Source organism: Apteryx mantelli, chromosome 5 (assembly GCF_036417845.1).
Source record: "Apteryx mantelli isolate bAptMan1 chromosome 5, bAptMan1.hap1, whole genome shotgun sequence".
NCBI classification, from domain to species: domain Eukaryota; kingdom Metazoa; phylum Chordata; class Aves; order Apterygiformes; family Apterygidae; genus Apteryx; species Apteryx mantelli.
The window spans coordinates 68395624-68411826 of NC_089982.1; the positions used below are offsets into that span (position 1 = coordinate 68395624).

The 16203-nt window shown below is 37.6% G+C and overlaps 1 protein-coding gene across 2 annotated transcripts in view; it reads left to right on the top strand.

The window, feature by feature from the left end:
• KCNIP4 (potassium voltage-gated channel interacting protein 4) overlaps positions 1-16203 on the top strand; it is a 466196-nt gene that overhangs the window by 513 nt on the left and 449480 nt on the right. The window lies entirely within an intron of this gene.

The following is a 16203-nucleotide window of genomic DNA, read 5'->3' on the forward strand; positions in this document are numbered from 1 at the left end:
GCCGCTGGCTCCCAGCGGGCTGTTTAGATCAGTCCCGCTCGCACCCTCCTGCTTTGCTCTCCTGGTGCCTGAGCAACAACTGTTTGATGGAGGCCAGCCTCTTCGGTAAGGCGAGGGCTATCTGGCGCCTTTCTCTTGCCTTTACTGCGATGTGCAGTTGCACCTACACCCGAAAAAGGTTACAGAATAACTTGCATTTTAGGGAGGAGAAAAGCATGCTTTGCTGTCCTCGGTGATTGCCACTAGGGTGTTAGAGTTTTCTCCCAGCGTGTGTGGGAAATAGATTTATTCAGAAATGAAGCTGCCTGGGTGCAGTGTGTGCAACATGCTGTTGCCAAGGAAGGTGCCCAGTAAGCTGGTTAAGCAGAGCAAGGTGGGAGAGCTAACGAAAAACTTTGCAAAATAGGTGATTAAAATTTGGGGAAGTTATTTTCTAAGAGAAAGTACAAAGCCATTGAATATTTCCTGCTGTGTTGCTAGATTTCTCGTAAATTATGTGATGCCAGCATAGAATAACAACCTTGCAGTGAAGTCGCTTGGGAAGCACAGTAGAGTCCTACCCTTTGCCTGGTGTCTGATGCTTCTGCTTCCTGGAGGAGACTCACAGCCATGTGTCTTCTGGTGGATTGTATTCGCTTTTTCTCCCTTCTTAATGTCCCAGCTTTCTTCACGTGTTAGGGCTTGAAGCCCTTCAAGAGAGGATACCAGATCATTTGCTTTTGGTGCTAGGAAACTTTTGTGATTGAGTATGCAATTAGTTTTAGACTATCAGCTGTCAGTTGTTAAACTATCTTTGCAATTCTGTAACACTTCAGGAAAAAAATACATATTTAAAGATATTGTGGTTATGGTTTGCTCCCAACAAAGCACTCAGCCACCAAAGTGATGTTGTGATACTTCTTACTGCTTTTCAGATCCTGGCTCCCCCAATTTATAATTAAGATTTTTCCCTCCATATGACACTGTCAGCCTTACAGCTCTATACTGTTAGAGATCCGAAAGTCAGCCTGGTTTTCCAGGACACCGCACCAGTGCTCTTAGCTACAGCTGTGCAACAACCGTTCAAGCCTGGGCTAAACAAAGCTAAGGTCATAATTCAGACATAATGGATTTGCACAGCTGCTATTGAGGCATAATTTGGTTAATGGGTCATTACTAGAATTGTTGAAGCATAAAGAGAGAATACAGCTTAATATTTTGTCTTATAGGTGTAGTTTGCAGTGCTACAGGTATACTTTCTCCTTGCTGCTACCTGTATGTAAACTGGGAAACTATGATCTGAATCCTTGGCATACGAGTAATATGAAATATCAAGATGCTGTTTTTACAGAAATTTTTTTTCAGTTGAACTATATAATATGAACTGCGTGTGTTCCATTTTGGTTCTCTTGATGAGCATGCCCTGTAGTTTTTAGAAATTGATGATGGACTAATTCATTTTAATGTTGCTATGCTTGAGGTAGAAAGATGCACTATTTCACTATTTTAAAATAAAAAAGCAAAATCTAACTGAAACATGAATTAGTGTAGGTAGGGAAAGCAGCTCTTGAGAATAAGCTATTATGTCAGAAACTAAAAAAGGAAAAAAAGAAATGACAGAGCTAAAAGAAATAACCTCCTTTCTTTAAGAGAATGTCATACTGTAGATCACCACTAAACTTAAATCTCATTTGCTAGCTTGATTTTGTGCTGGATCAGGTAAATGTTTAAGCAAGTGTCTAGCTTCACCCCTTTGGACTTCCTCCTTATTTAAGTGAAAGAGTGCATTTTAGTCTTCAGAGAATTTTAGCCCTTTTAGAACTAAACTTCCCTTTCTGCCTTTCTCTTCTCTAGTCGCTTTCTTTCAGGCTCCCAAACTTTCACCATGTATCCAGTGCTAGCCTGCATTTCTGAATGCATTTATCTGTTAGCTACTTAAAGAGGAAGCATTCTGTAGCTACGTTCCCATTATTTCTCTTCAATACAAACAATGTTTAAGATATTACATATTTTGTAAATAGTAATGCTTGCAGTAGCATTGTTACAGGGATTTGATGGTAGTGCATTGAGAGCCAGAAAATGAAACCATCAACAAAAGTGCAACTGTTCCTCCATTTCATTTTCCAAATGACATACAGTGCAAGTAATACACAAGCAGCTTTAATTATGGGAACATCACTTGACTTTAAACTATTTTAATGAAATTATTAATGACAAAGGAAACTTTTTTCATTTTGTATCTTTAAAAAAGTAATGACTCCCTTCATCTGCTGTTCACCTTAAATTTACTGTATTGCAACTTGCAGGACATCTTTTACAATCAAGTTGATGTCAGTTGGAGCACCGCTGGGAGCTGCTGAAGTAACAGAATGCTTCCTCTCCTAGATATTAAGCTGTTGCAAGGATGAACTGTTTCATCACACCGCACCAGGAACAGTCTTTTATCAGCTCTTCTTGTGACGTGTCTTGTCTGTGAGGAAGTTGTATTTGTTCTTGTGATAGCCAAATTCATTTGCTAGTGAGTACTGGTATGAAGGGTCTTGCCAAAACCAAAACAGCAAAAGGAGATGACTAAGAAAAAGTTTGCCTGGGTAAGAATGTGTCTAACAGCAAGGTTTCCTGGGGGTTGAATATCTAGGATGAATTTAAGCTGTGGGAATACTAATATGAGTAAAGCACTGTCACAGTCACTGTTTGCTTTCCATAGGGTATCATAAATTCAAAACAGCAATTGTGCTGGCCAATATACCCCACCTTATTTAAACAGTAGAAATCTTTACAAAAGCTATGGAGCCATTTATGACAAGTTTTGGAGGTCTTTTAAAGGCTAGATGGGTCAGTCTCAAATTCTGCATTTCAGGATAGAGACCTGTACATTATGTACAAAAGGTGGAGAACTGTGAACTTCACTGTACTGTGAAGAAGTATTTATGCAATTTTAAGTTTGCTTAGAGTTTGGTATTCTCTGCTATACCTCTGAGAGATCCTTGTGCAATAGTGTTCTCTACTTCGCTTGTAATGAATGTCTCGCTCCTGTTGCCTGAGGCATCCTTACAAGATGGAGGAAGGAGTGATAGAAGGACAAGAAGGAAAGAGAGAAACTACGTAAGGGAAAAGCTGACAATAGGAATTTGGGAAGAGGGATGCTAAAAAGAAAATGAGGAAAATGAGAAGTGCACTGGAAAGCAATTGCAAGGAAAAAGGGGGAGAGGAAGGAAATGAGGAAGCGGGCTCTTAGAGCATGTAACATACAACGGATATTAAACAGAAGTGCATCCTGTGCAGGGGCACTGGACCAATTCCTTGCTATCCCAGCTGGGATTCACCTGACCCTATACAGAAAGCTGCAGTGGCTTCCCAGGTGCCTTGCACCAGTGTTTGCAGCAGTGTAAAAGCTGCGGTTGGTCTAGGGGCTCTTCCAGAGGCAGTGCTGTAGGTGTCCCTCCAGGCTCCTGTCATCATGCCTCCCTGAAATACCCTTCGTGTCTTTGCGCAGGTATGTGGGACCTTCTGGCCATTTTTTCTTATGTAACTGTGGATCCTCCATCTTTCCCTCGGTAACACAGATATGTTCTCCTTAGAGGAGACGCGGTAAATTAAAAATGAAATTTCCAAATACCATACATTTCTGTGAATGTTACAAAAGCACAAGAGAAAGAGCAAATTAAATAGACTTATGATATCATAAAGGAGGTAAACAAATATTGTAAGTATAAAAATACACATCATGCATGAGGAAATAACTGAAGTTTTTAGAAAACTGAATGCATTTTCATCTCTAATTCTTGTATTCAGTGAGCAAATGAAGCAATAATTAAATGCAAAATTCTAGTAGAGAAAGCCATATTTGATACTGAGTGCTGAAAATGCTTTGGCTTTCCACCAATATCAATTTTATAGGTTTTGCTCAATATGTAGTTTTCTTTTTCATTATTCTGTGTTTCAAAGTTACTAACCAAACTAGGAGAGTTGATATGAGTAAGCGAATGTCTGGACAAGTTTCAGGTTTCATTGGGCTTAGTGAACTGACTTCCTTTCCAGATTTTTTTTTAGACTTTATGAGATATATTGAGACAGATACAGTATCTCACAGTTAATGTAGCCATAAGAGGACTAGATAGCATGTGTCATGGAAAGCTTTTACAGTGTATCAGATATGCACTGAAGAGTCATGCTTTCGGGCAGAGTTGAATATTTGATATGTGCAACATTCAGCTGTAATCTGTCCCATCTCAGCCATTCTGTTTGCCATTGTGATTTATTCCAAATCTTTGGCACTTGAAAAAGAAAGTATCTAAAAATACTGCAGAGCCTGATTGCTTCACTATTTCATAGATATGTGCATTCTTGCCAGCCTGCCCTCCTCTCCCCCACAGTTCTGCTTGTCTTCTCTTTCTTGTGAGTGTACAAGGCATTGAAAGAGACTGTTTTAGAAATCTTGCTTGCCAAATGAACACTGGCCATTTATTGTCCCCTGTTAGCAGAGATAAGAGATGCTCCTACTTGAGACGAGAGAGAAAACGTCGGCACAAGGTTGTGAACTGGGCCAGCAGCCAAATCTGTTTTTCAGTAGTTGTAGTCAATATGGTCTGAACCAAGCAGGATTCTCTTATTTATTAGCACACAACTTAATTAATAGGCCTGGGTCTATTCTGGGGAGATAAGGAGTGCACGTATAAAAACCTCTTTCTTTGGAACACGGCGTGGCAGCAGAGCTGGAGATAGTTCACGAGGAGGCTCATAGGCTAGGTTGGACATTATATCTCTATAAAGCTTGACCAGAACTATATTGTGTGGTTGCATCAAAAGTAAATGGGTGAATGGTAGACACAGGTGTTAATTTTTTGACAGTAGTTGTCCCTTCAGAATCCTATTTTCTCTGGCAAGATCTTTGGTTGCTATTGCTTTGCTGACTAGGCAGTACTTGGCCCATATTTCTCACTGAGTATACCAGGTGCAATGTGCAATATGGAAGAGATGAAAAAATGTATGTAATACATATTTATTTACAGAACTATGGAAAACATGGAATACAGTTGTTTTGTAATGTTCTTAATTATTATTTGCAATCATATTACTGGAGTCTGGTATCATGGGGTCATATACATCTTTTTTTTATTTTTATTTTTTTATTTCCCATTCTCACACCCTACAGGAGAGATCAGTTCTGTGTTGTCCCCTCCATGCGTGCAGCAGCAGAGAAAGTTGGGCTCTAGATTGCTGCTATGAATTTGGAAGCTCTGTAGACAACTATTAATTGGCAGCAGTTTAAAATATGTGTCTGGACTGAAAACACATAGAATCCATTCCCCTCTAAGAATAAACCCAAACACAATAAAAGCTGTATTTTTGAACGCATACTGTGTTTTATTTCTGGCAGACCAGCAGAGACTTAATATAGTGTTAAAATGATCTTTCTGTTTTCTCTCAGAGGTCTCAAAAAAATATAGTGTTGCTATTTTGTATTCTTTTTCACCTATAAAAGCAGCTTCTTTACAGGTACAGTTTATAGATGCAACTCCTGGCTGTATGTTTATAATTTATGCTACAGTGTCACAAAAACAGTATGAAAGTCTTAGATGCTTATGTGTCCACTGAAGAAATGAACTGCAGATGGAAAGCTCAATAATAAGTAATTTTAAAGTAAAAATGCTTTGTCCTGTTAAGAACAATGCTTCACACTTAAAAATCTGGATTTTACTAGAGGAGAAAATATCTTTATTTGTAGGCTAGATGTTTTCACCAAGTAAGATGTAAACTCAGAAGCTCCACTGAAAATGCAGTGTCTAGCATAACTGCAAGGTGGTTGCTGTATTTATTTCATGCAGTCAGTAAGGAAATGTTTGCTATTTTAGTGTCAGGAAAAAAGCCCAATTTTACTGAAACATTGTATTGTTCTCACAGTTTTCACAGTTACCTTCCAAGCAGAGATAGTTTTTATTAAATATCACTATAGTCATTAGGCTTCAATAAAACAAATGTTATTCTTTTTTTTAATCAAATTTTACTCTTGTTATTAATCTAGAAAACATGTTTAGGATTTATTAAAAAGGTAATCGGTGGCCCTAAAACATTATGGTGGGTCTGATTCTTCACAGCTTTCACACTTAATGCACTCACTTACCATTGCACAAAGTGGGAACAACCAGAACAGCCCTGCATCACAGTAACTTGTTTAACCCTGATGCTTTTATTTTCATATCCAGCCTAAGCGACTATCCGTACTGTAAACCCTTTGATACCCTTGGGAATATTGGCATTGAATAAGGATTTCATCCCTAATACTTGTGAAAATCAGGAGAAGGACACTAAGCCTGGGACTGAAATGTGAATCAAGTTTATACATGATTACTTGTAAAGGAAAGAAATCACCATGCTGGAAATACTTAGCAGTAACTTTTATAGCTCTGCTATTTATTGAAATAAAGTCAAATGACCAAAAACTCTTATTGATTCACTCATCTACATACTTGACAGTGAAGTGAGCAGAGTGTCTAGGCTCCCCTTGGTTAGTTCTCTAGTGTCTTAGTATCTACAGTACACAATAACTAGAGGGCTTCCCTAATTTTTATTGCCTGACTGTTGTTGCCAAAGGTGCACTCATCATCTGTGCATTTCAATAATACATTGTATTGTGGCTATTCTTCTCTGCTATGAGGTCTATAGGAGGAAGCAAGTTGAAGTTAGACATACTAGTACTTTGCTAGTTAGGGACCTCACCCAAGCAGTCCTTGACATGTTTCTTGTAAGCATTTCTGCTTTCTGTATGCGCTCACAAAACTGTTGCTGATAACCTGTATTAATTGATTTCTAGATCCTTGAATAGTTTTATTAAATAGAAGAGAGACAATATGATTCAGATCAGAAAGCACTGAGTCATTGCAGGCATGGAGTCCACAATATTGACAAATATCCTCACTTGTGTATAGAAAGCAATAATACTGACTTTTAAAAAATATTTTATTGGTTTTGGTCCAATATATAGTTTTTTGCTTTGTGTTTTAAAGTTCAAGGTAACACTTTCTAAGCAAATAAATTATGTTGTATTCTATCTCACAAGCATTTATGAAAATTGTTTTATTTATTCAGTGCTGAAAAACCCGAGAAAAAATAAAGAGAAAGTTTAAGTAATTCTCACCTTTAAAATTAAATATAGTTATTTGACTTCCTCAGAATTTTAAACAATATTATGGCATATTTAATGAAAACATGTTGAAAGGCAACATTGCACCAAACAAAATGTAAATGTATGATGACTAGAAATACACTAAATGGAGAATGTCTTAAATGTACAAAGTGAGTTAGAATGGAGGAAAAATACAGATTCTGGGGAATTTGTAACATACTTACCTGATAGCATTTGGAATTAGGATCCTCTGAGAATCGTGTTGTGTATGAATCTGTCATATGCAATGAATACTGTTGCAACTGAACACGGAGACTTGGAATTTTACAGTATGTAGAGATCTGTATCCATCTGTATCCATGCAAAGTACCATAAATTAGCGATGTACAATTATGTTTTCAAAATAAGTGAACCAGTACTATTGTGATTCTTTTTGCATGGATGTTACTGCTCATGCTGTCAAGAAATATTCTAGAAAGGACTGACTTTATTGAGATGGTCTGGGTGCCAAGGCGCATTATACAGAGCACTTTGAAGGGCTCTGCAGTAGCGCCCTCAGTGCCATGTGCCAGGCTGAGCCCTGCACGGACTGTGAGCACCACTGCTGGGGCCACGATGCTGGGGAAGTGCGCTTGGCATCCCCGCGCAGAGGCGACAGAAGAATGAAGATTTGGGCAGTGGGACAGCAGTACTGACATGAGCAGATCAGAGCATGCAACAGGAGAGAGAAAGGAGGTGGGGAAATGCCTTCTTGGTGTGTGTGACTTCAGTGCCGTCTGAGCAAGCTGACTGGCATCTGGTGGTCTGTTCCTTTCAGCTGGAAATAAATGAACCCAGTTGATCCAAAATAAGTAGGGAAAAATCCTTAAAGAATGCTCTTTTGCAGCAATATGAAACTTGTACATCATGCAGATCCAGCCACTGAATTGTGTTTTTCTTCACTGAATGCTAGTAACAATATGATAGGTCTTTTCCCCAGATCAGTACGGGTCTTGAGTTTTGACAGTGTAACGGGCTTTAACCAGATGATACCCAAATGTCCTTAATCATTTTGACTCTTGATTCTCATATTCCACTACTCAGTAAGTGAATGGTATGTACATATCTAATGATTCACTTTTTCTATTCTCTTTTTATATTTCCTTTTCCATGTTGATTTATTGGCTTTTGAGGTTATTTTGATATGTTCAGAGAAGTAACACTGTAAAACGTATCACATGTTGCAGTGCTGTCTTTAGAGAAGGATAAATCTAGACTATTTCTCTGGAATATTGTGTGCTGGCAGCTACCAGCACCTGCTGGTAACTGAAACAAGTCCACAATAAAGTTCATTGTTATTTTTCAAAGGATGCTATAACTGAATACATACCCAGTGGCTCTTAGGTGCTGCCCTGATTTCTGCACAGCCAGGGTCTGTAGTCCACCAAATCTAAGATGCCCAAAATAAAACAGAATAAAACCAAACAGATACTCTACACTCTTTCACGACTTAGAGGCATGACTGAGATATGGAGAATCTCATGCCTTGGTTCGGTAAATAGGCACACTTTATGTACTACATCATTCTTTGATCTTTGTGCTGATGATGTTGAGTTTTTTCCCTTTTCCTTTTTGGAATATGCCATATTGTGCCATCATCGTCCCAGCCTGTTGTCCAGAATTGGAAAAATAAGAGCTATATCTTTGGCTAGGACCTACAGGCCCACTTCTTTCTTTTCTTCAAAGCTGTTGCTTTCAATCTCTGTTCATAGGACTATGCCTGTGTTTATTTCCCTACCTGGGCATAAGGGAAAGAGGAGGTCAAATAGCAGAGCAGTTTGGTGAATAGGTGATAGGTTTTGCCCTTTCTACCTTCCATTACATGGTGATGAAGATCCCCTTTGAAGACAAAACCTCCAACGAGTTCAAGCGATGGCTCCCTGCTTGTGCCTCTGTGTGAGTGTCACCGGGAAGGGGTGCGGGCAGCCCTCGGCCGACAGAGCACTTGCTCGTCACCCGCACACCTCACACGGCAGCCTGACGTTGCTCTCTGCTTGTGCAGTTCTTTTTAAGTCGGTTGATTATCAATCAAAAGAGAGGAATATGTGATGCTTCCAGGGGAGCTGATGGCACCCTGTGCAGGTTTTGCAAAACTGAATTCCAATGGCCCGGAGGAATTTAAGGGGAGGAGGGAACACACCTAACTGAATGTGAGTACCTGGCTCCTTACATGGCACACAAGGTTCCCCCTAGTATTTTAACTCTTTATTAACCATATAAGATGGTGGAACTTAAATTATACAGATGAATATCTTGTTTAATTATCTAGCTTGCTGGACTCCACAACGTATAGGAATTATGCAGAGTCTTAAAAATCTTTGCTTCAGTTGCACCTTTTTTTTTCATTCAGCTAATCTTCTGATGCTAAAATGGAATAAAACAGTTCTATGTTTCAATATATAATTATAAAAATCATTTCTTGTTTCTAAAGTCTTTGAGTCATCCAAGGCTTCTTGAGAATCAGTAACTTTTTTCCTTCCTGAAAAAATGAGCATTATTCAGCTAATACCCCCTTTTAAAAAATAACAACTCTAATCATAATTTAACTGTATATTTTACATTACCACAATTGAAAAACTACTGCCTATGTTTAGAAATTCAAAAGCAAGAACATTTTGACCTGTTCAGAATGCAACGTAAAGCAATCTGAAAGCTGAATTTCTAAAAGCAGTGTTTTATCAACAGTCACTTTATATTAACAGTCACTTTAGTCAACAACACTTTAAATAGCCACTAGACTGACAATCCGTTAGGACATTTTCCATTAAAAAGAGTTGTGAAGAAAGTAGACTCTGTGTGTGCGTGTGTGTGTGCATGTGTGTGTGTTTTCATTTCAAGATCCCAAAACACTAATGGTGTTTTCAATTATGCTGTATCACAAAGAATATGTACAGAAACAAATGTCAGTTAAGTGACTAATTCCTAACCAAAGAAAAGAAGGTGATGGCATTATCTAACTGCAAGCGGTGAGTTACCATGCTGATTGTATAGATGGCATATTGTCCATTTTGCAAGTAGTATTAGAACAAATGTGTATTCAAGATTAAACATCCAGTTAATTAGATAAACTAATACTGGTTTCTTGTTGGAATAACACTAAAACTATGCTTTGTGTTCCAAGAGATGATGTATTGATTAAATACACCTTGCATTGAAGCAATTAATATAGATCTTCTTGATCTATCAGTGTCTGTTTCATTATGATTAGAAAGCGTGATCTTACGACAGCTGGAATCATATAGCGTTTACAACTGAGAATTGTCCTATTATACTTAAGCAAAATACTTGTTAATAAGTGTTCGAAGAGTAGACTTTAGTCCTTCAGATTCTGAAATCTCTTGCAGAAAAGGGAAGAAATAACTTTTCTTATATAGTCCATAATTTCATATAACAAGAAACATAGACTATGGCTTCATAGGATAGTCAGCTACGCTGTGACTACACCTTGTAATGCTAATGTAACCTTGTAATGTTAATGTAATTTGAAAGAAAATGAGAAAAGAGATATCAAAATAGAATCTGCATCTCTGCTCGAAATACCAGAGCATGTTTCCAATTCAGACCACCAAAACTGTGACTTTTAAAAAGTCAGCCAGCTGTTTGCTTTCTGAGAAACAAACCTTCTTCATGGAATGCTGATATTTTTTGGTAATAACATGATTTTAGGAACTTGGATTTTAAGAAAAAAAACCAACACCAGGAACAATGTTATGGGTTTTCTGGCTTGTGATAGAATAAATGGACATACACTCAGTCAAGTTTCTAGGCTTATGTGCTTTTCTGAATGCTAGGCAGACAGTGACTAACTAGGCTAATTACTCGCAGCTGTCTACTCAGGGCAGATTGCTGATGCAAAATCCAGCTCTAAATTTTTATAACGTCAGGTTGCATTTGTACTTTTCAGATAAAAGTAATATAAAAACATAAAATCACAGAAAAATACTTTGGAAGAGAAGTTGAAAAGTTTTATTATCCATCCTGATGCCCCAAGGCAGGATCAAATATTTATATGGCTGTTCGGGCAGTTTTTTTTCTAACCTGTACTTAAAAATCAACCAGTGCTGGGTGCTTCTTAACATTCCTACTGCGGAGTTCCTCTTTGACTTTCTTTGAAAACTTTGTTAGAAAGTTTTTCCTAGTTCTAAAGTTAATCTTCTTCCTACAGCTGAAGTCTGGTACACAAAATTGATGCTATACATAGCCAAGGTTTTAGAGTACTAAATAGAATGAAAACATCATTTCATGCATTTTACAGACTGTTGTCTTGTTTGCACTTATGAGTATGAACGGCTGCCCCTTGTGAAGCAGCCTTTGGCTTGTCTCAGCTTGCGATTTAGCATACTCAGCAGTGTCAGACCTCCTACATATGGACCTGTTACCTAAATAGTTGTCCTTCATCCTGTTTTTACAGGATATGTTATTCCTGCCTAATCTGTAATTTAATAACTTTGCACTTATTTGTACTGAGTTATGTCTGTTCAGATTATAACTCCAGCTTTTCAAGACCACTGTGAATTATGATGTGTTCTTCCAACAGGCTTACTGTCCTTCAGCACTGGAGTTTCCTGCAGATTTAGTAAACAACCTCTCATTTCAGTTGCTAATGAAAATGATGAATAGTCTAGTACTCCACAGGCTAAAATATGAGACCAAACACAGATCTCTGTGGAACCCTACTTGTTGTCTTCTACTTTACAGATGATAGCTAGTCTTTGAGTGTTGTTTTTTATTTTCTAAGTTCAAAATCTGTTAGAGAAAACACACATTTTCTGCTCTTTTCACCTAGACTATCTTTTTGCTTATATTTTGTGACACTGTCAAAGGTATTGCTAAAATCAAAGTCCGTGAACTGTATTGCCTCTCCCCTAATCAAAGGTTATTGCTGTTCTCAAAGTCAGAATTCTTTCAGTGCCAGTGATACTTATTTCTCTTCAGGTTTTAGATCAGCCTGTGGGCTGATTTCAAACCTCCTGAGGTGAAGTAGACTTTGGAACAAGTATAAAACCATAACTCTTCTCCAGAGCTGTTTTTGATATTTTCTTAAGCTGAAAACTTCGTAACACCAAGAGCTCAGCCATGCCTACCTCCAGCAGCAATGAGGATATACAAGCTATTTTTTTACTCAGCTAAGATGGCAAGGTAGCTCTAATTCAGAGCTCCATTCAGAGCTAGATTTCTCCTTATATATCTCCTTCAGAAACAAGGGAGAATGATGTAGAGAACTTAAGCAGGCAAGAGTAGACATGAAGTAGGAAAAATAAAAGTAGGGTACAGTTTTCAGCTTTCTTCCAGGAGTTGCTGCCTTGCACGCAGGAGAGATTCCAGCTTGAGATACCCCATTGGCAGTAATTCCTCCCTTCCTAGAAGAACTCCGTGGGAGTTACTGCTTCCACAGAGTGAGAGCAGCAGCTCCCAGCTCCTGTTGGCTCTGGGGAGTAATCGCTGTGGACTAAGCGTCCTTGCAGGGCAGCAACTCTTTTGCTTTTGTGTGAAGCAGCGGCTCTCAAGACAAACTGGTTTGCAGAAGCTGAGGAATTAGGTTGGGGCATCTTACTCCTCTGAGAACCTTGCTGGAAGACTGCAAGGTTCTCATGGGCCTCCAGAGCCCATCTCTTTTGTGGTCTGAACAGATACTTCAAATAATTAAAAAAGATAAAGGACAACTTCAACTTCCAATACTTGGTAATGTATGCCTTTGGATCTTCAGAAAGGAAGTACAGATATGAGGAGAAAACTTTGTTAGTGACCTTTTTATGAACTGTCTCTTTTATAAGGATTTTTTTAGCTCTTGAACATTTGATATGTAGCATGAACATTTTAGTTTTCTCTTCCATTAATAAAAATGAAGACAGTTACTTTAAACCTTTTTTAACATGAAAAGTCAATGTCACAGGCAATAGTGAGGCTTTTTGAAGTTTCAAACACTTCATATTCAGATTATTTTTATCAGTACTGTACCATCTCACACTTGAAAAGATGTGCTGCAGCTTTATATGAGTGTCTTTACCTAATATTATTATAATGATGAAATAGAGTGCGCGCGCTCTCTCTCTCTCTCTCTCTCTCAATTTTCAAGGCTGATATATCTAGAAGGCTTTAATCAAGAAAGATGTCATATATTTTAGATTTTATTCCAGCTAAAGTCTTTTTAGTTAGAATTTTTTTGGTGTACATATTCCAAAATATCTCACTTTTGTCCAATGCCTGATTAAAATCACAATTAGAATGGCTCTTGAATGCAACTGACCCTAGAGGAATTAGTATCTAATTTTTTCCAAATTCATTTGTATAGTTCGATAATTTAGGAATACTGGCATCTTCAGTCTCGTAGTTCCAGGAGAGTTCTGTGATAGTCATCTGTGTCTGTTACTAAATTAAACTGTTTGAATTCAGTTGTGTGATGTGATAAAGCTGTTTTAAGTAGCCCAGGCAGAGCCTTTTCTTAGACAGTCCTACATAGAACTGACTCTCTGACTTTATGCCATAAAATTGCCTTGTGTTAGCCTTGCTGGGAAGAAATGTGTTCTGGAAGGAATGTTACGCTGTTGACCTTTATATGTATAGATAATATCTTTCTCTTTTTTGCATATTTTGGCAACTTCACAGTATTTTGATTGATAATTACTTTATGTTAACCTTCACTACAAGTAATGTATTTTATTCATTGTATGATCTTGCTTAAATAGTATTTTTTCTCCCTTTGAATTTTATTTTAATGTTCTATAAATATATCAGTCTCACATTGCCTTTTTCATTCAGAACAGCTTTGTTGGACATTTGACCTTAGCTGGAAGTAAAGTGTGCACTGAATTCTGCTTATTGTGCCCATTCCTGTATAACTTTTTATTAAGTTAGTAATTAACTTTTTATTAAGCTATTAAGCTAGTAATCATGTGCATCTGATAGTACTCTGGAGAACTGCATTGTTCTTTGGGTGATATTTTCACAATGCTTTTTAATCAGAAATCTCACCATCTTAAAATGAAATTACTGGACATTTCCCAAAGTCTTGAAGAACATTTTGGGAATTGATAGGGAAATGTCTCAGTATCAGATCATAACTTTCTCACTCTAGGCATTCAGGCTATGACTAAGTTAGGGAAATAAGAGCACAGACTTGCAGAGTGAATTGGTGACGTTCAGCAGTAATGAATAAGAATTTTACAGGGTTTTACTTCAGGCTAGCTCTAGTCTAGTTCGATGGGCTGAATGCCTGCTAATAGTTGGAGTGCTTTAAGTGAACTTCTGGATCACAGCTTTTAGTTTAGTTTAGTCTAACAGGGAATCCAGGTTAGGCATTCTGAGATCATCCCCTGGTGTGAGCCAAAGCATGCTAACTGGGCGCTAGTAGGTGATTTCCTTTGAAAGCACATTCCTGATCTGAAGGGAAACAAGCACTTCTCAGACAGTGCTGTGGGAGCCTTCCAGTTCCCCCGGAGCCCAGAACCTGGGTGAGGCTCTTGAATTAGTTTCATCTGTTTTGCAGAATTCAAGTCTCACCCTTCCTAGTTCATTGAATGCCAGGGAATATGTGGAGAGAGAATTAAGGAACATCTTGATCTTTTATGAGTGTGTGTTTGTTAAAGATTAGATCTATATATTTTAGAGTTTACTAAAATACAGAAAAATCTTAATAGCTGATATTATTTTCACAGAATTACATGTATTACAAAATCAGAGCCAATTCTCTGTCAGAGATATTCCTAGTATCGAATGTAACCCAAGCAGAAACTGTACCTTGTTACTTGATAACTGTTATTTTAATTAATTTGCAGTTAATTCTTATTACATGGATTCAGACTAGTTATTTAGTTGTGACTAGCATCGTGCCTGTACAGAACAGGGTACAAAACTCCCATCAGCTAAGTATGTTCTTGAATAGCAAAGTGAATAGCTGTGTCAAAAATAAACACCACAGACTGGAAAGGTAGAATACACGTGTGCTAGAAGTTTAGTGCTGGGCCCAGTAAATATACCCGCTTAGACTGGCTGCACCACAGACTATATTCTGCAGCATGACACAGCAATGCCCCAGTAACTTGTAATTTCTGTGTTCCAGGATGCAATTACTTGTCAGGAGAGAACCTACAAAGTCACTACAATTCCAGAGATAAAATTAAGTCAATAGCACTGCAAAGAGTATAAATCAGTGTGGAGGTCGACTAATTTTATAAATTACATTAGTATGTTATGAAATATTGTGAAATTTTAAAAAACTGTGCCAGCACTGTGTACTTCACGGAGTACTTTAAGGACATCTGTATACAGATTTAATGTTTGACCATATAACAGTTTCGTGGGGTCTTAATTGCGTGCCTTGACATTAGCATCTAATATTACCCTCGCTATCTATAGAAACAGCCACAAAGCCAATGTACTCCATTTGGTATTTGTAATACGTTCACCTGTATAAGCTCAGAAATGACAATTTGCTTGAAATGTCTTTCTGTGTTAAGGAATCAAATATATTGTTCACAGTGATTATACTTCTTTTCAACATGGCTAAATCGCTTCCAAATCCTGTTATTTCAGAGATGACGCAGCTACCAAATTTATTCTTAGCTCATGTAAGTGCTGTCTCAGCCTACTATGAAAAACATTTTAAAATCTTGAATAGATGAAAGCTTCAGCCCCTGTTTCCCATAGTCAGTTAACTTAAGAAAAACCACAAAGGCTTATTTTTTTTCCCAAGAAGTCTATACGAAGAAAGCTATGCCATGATGGAAGGTAAAAATAGAAATTATTAGTTGTAATTTCATGAATGTTGAAAGTGACTGAAATGGATGACTTTTTAAAAAGTGGCATTACAGGACATCAATGGTAATTAAGTTCCTCTGGATAGTTGTGATTTTGTGGCCCAAAAAATTGCTGCATTTTTCATCCTTGTTTACTTTTTTATGCATAATTTTGTATTTAAAAATTATGCCAGGGATGATCCTCATCTGAGGAGAGAAGAAAAATGAATTAATATTTTTAAATAAATGTCAAGGAAGAGTGTAGTGATGTATTACACTGGAAGTGTGATTCTACAGTTTAAAATGTACCCTGTAACTAATAGA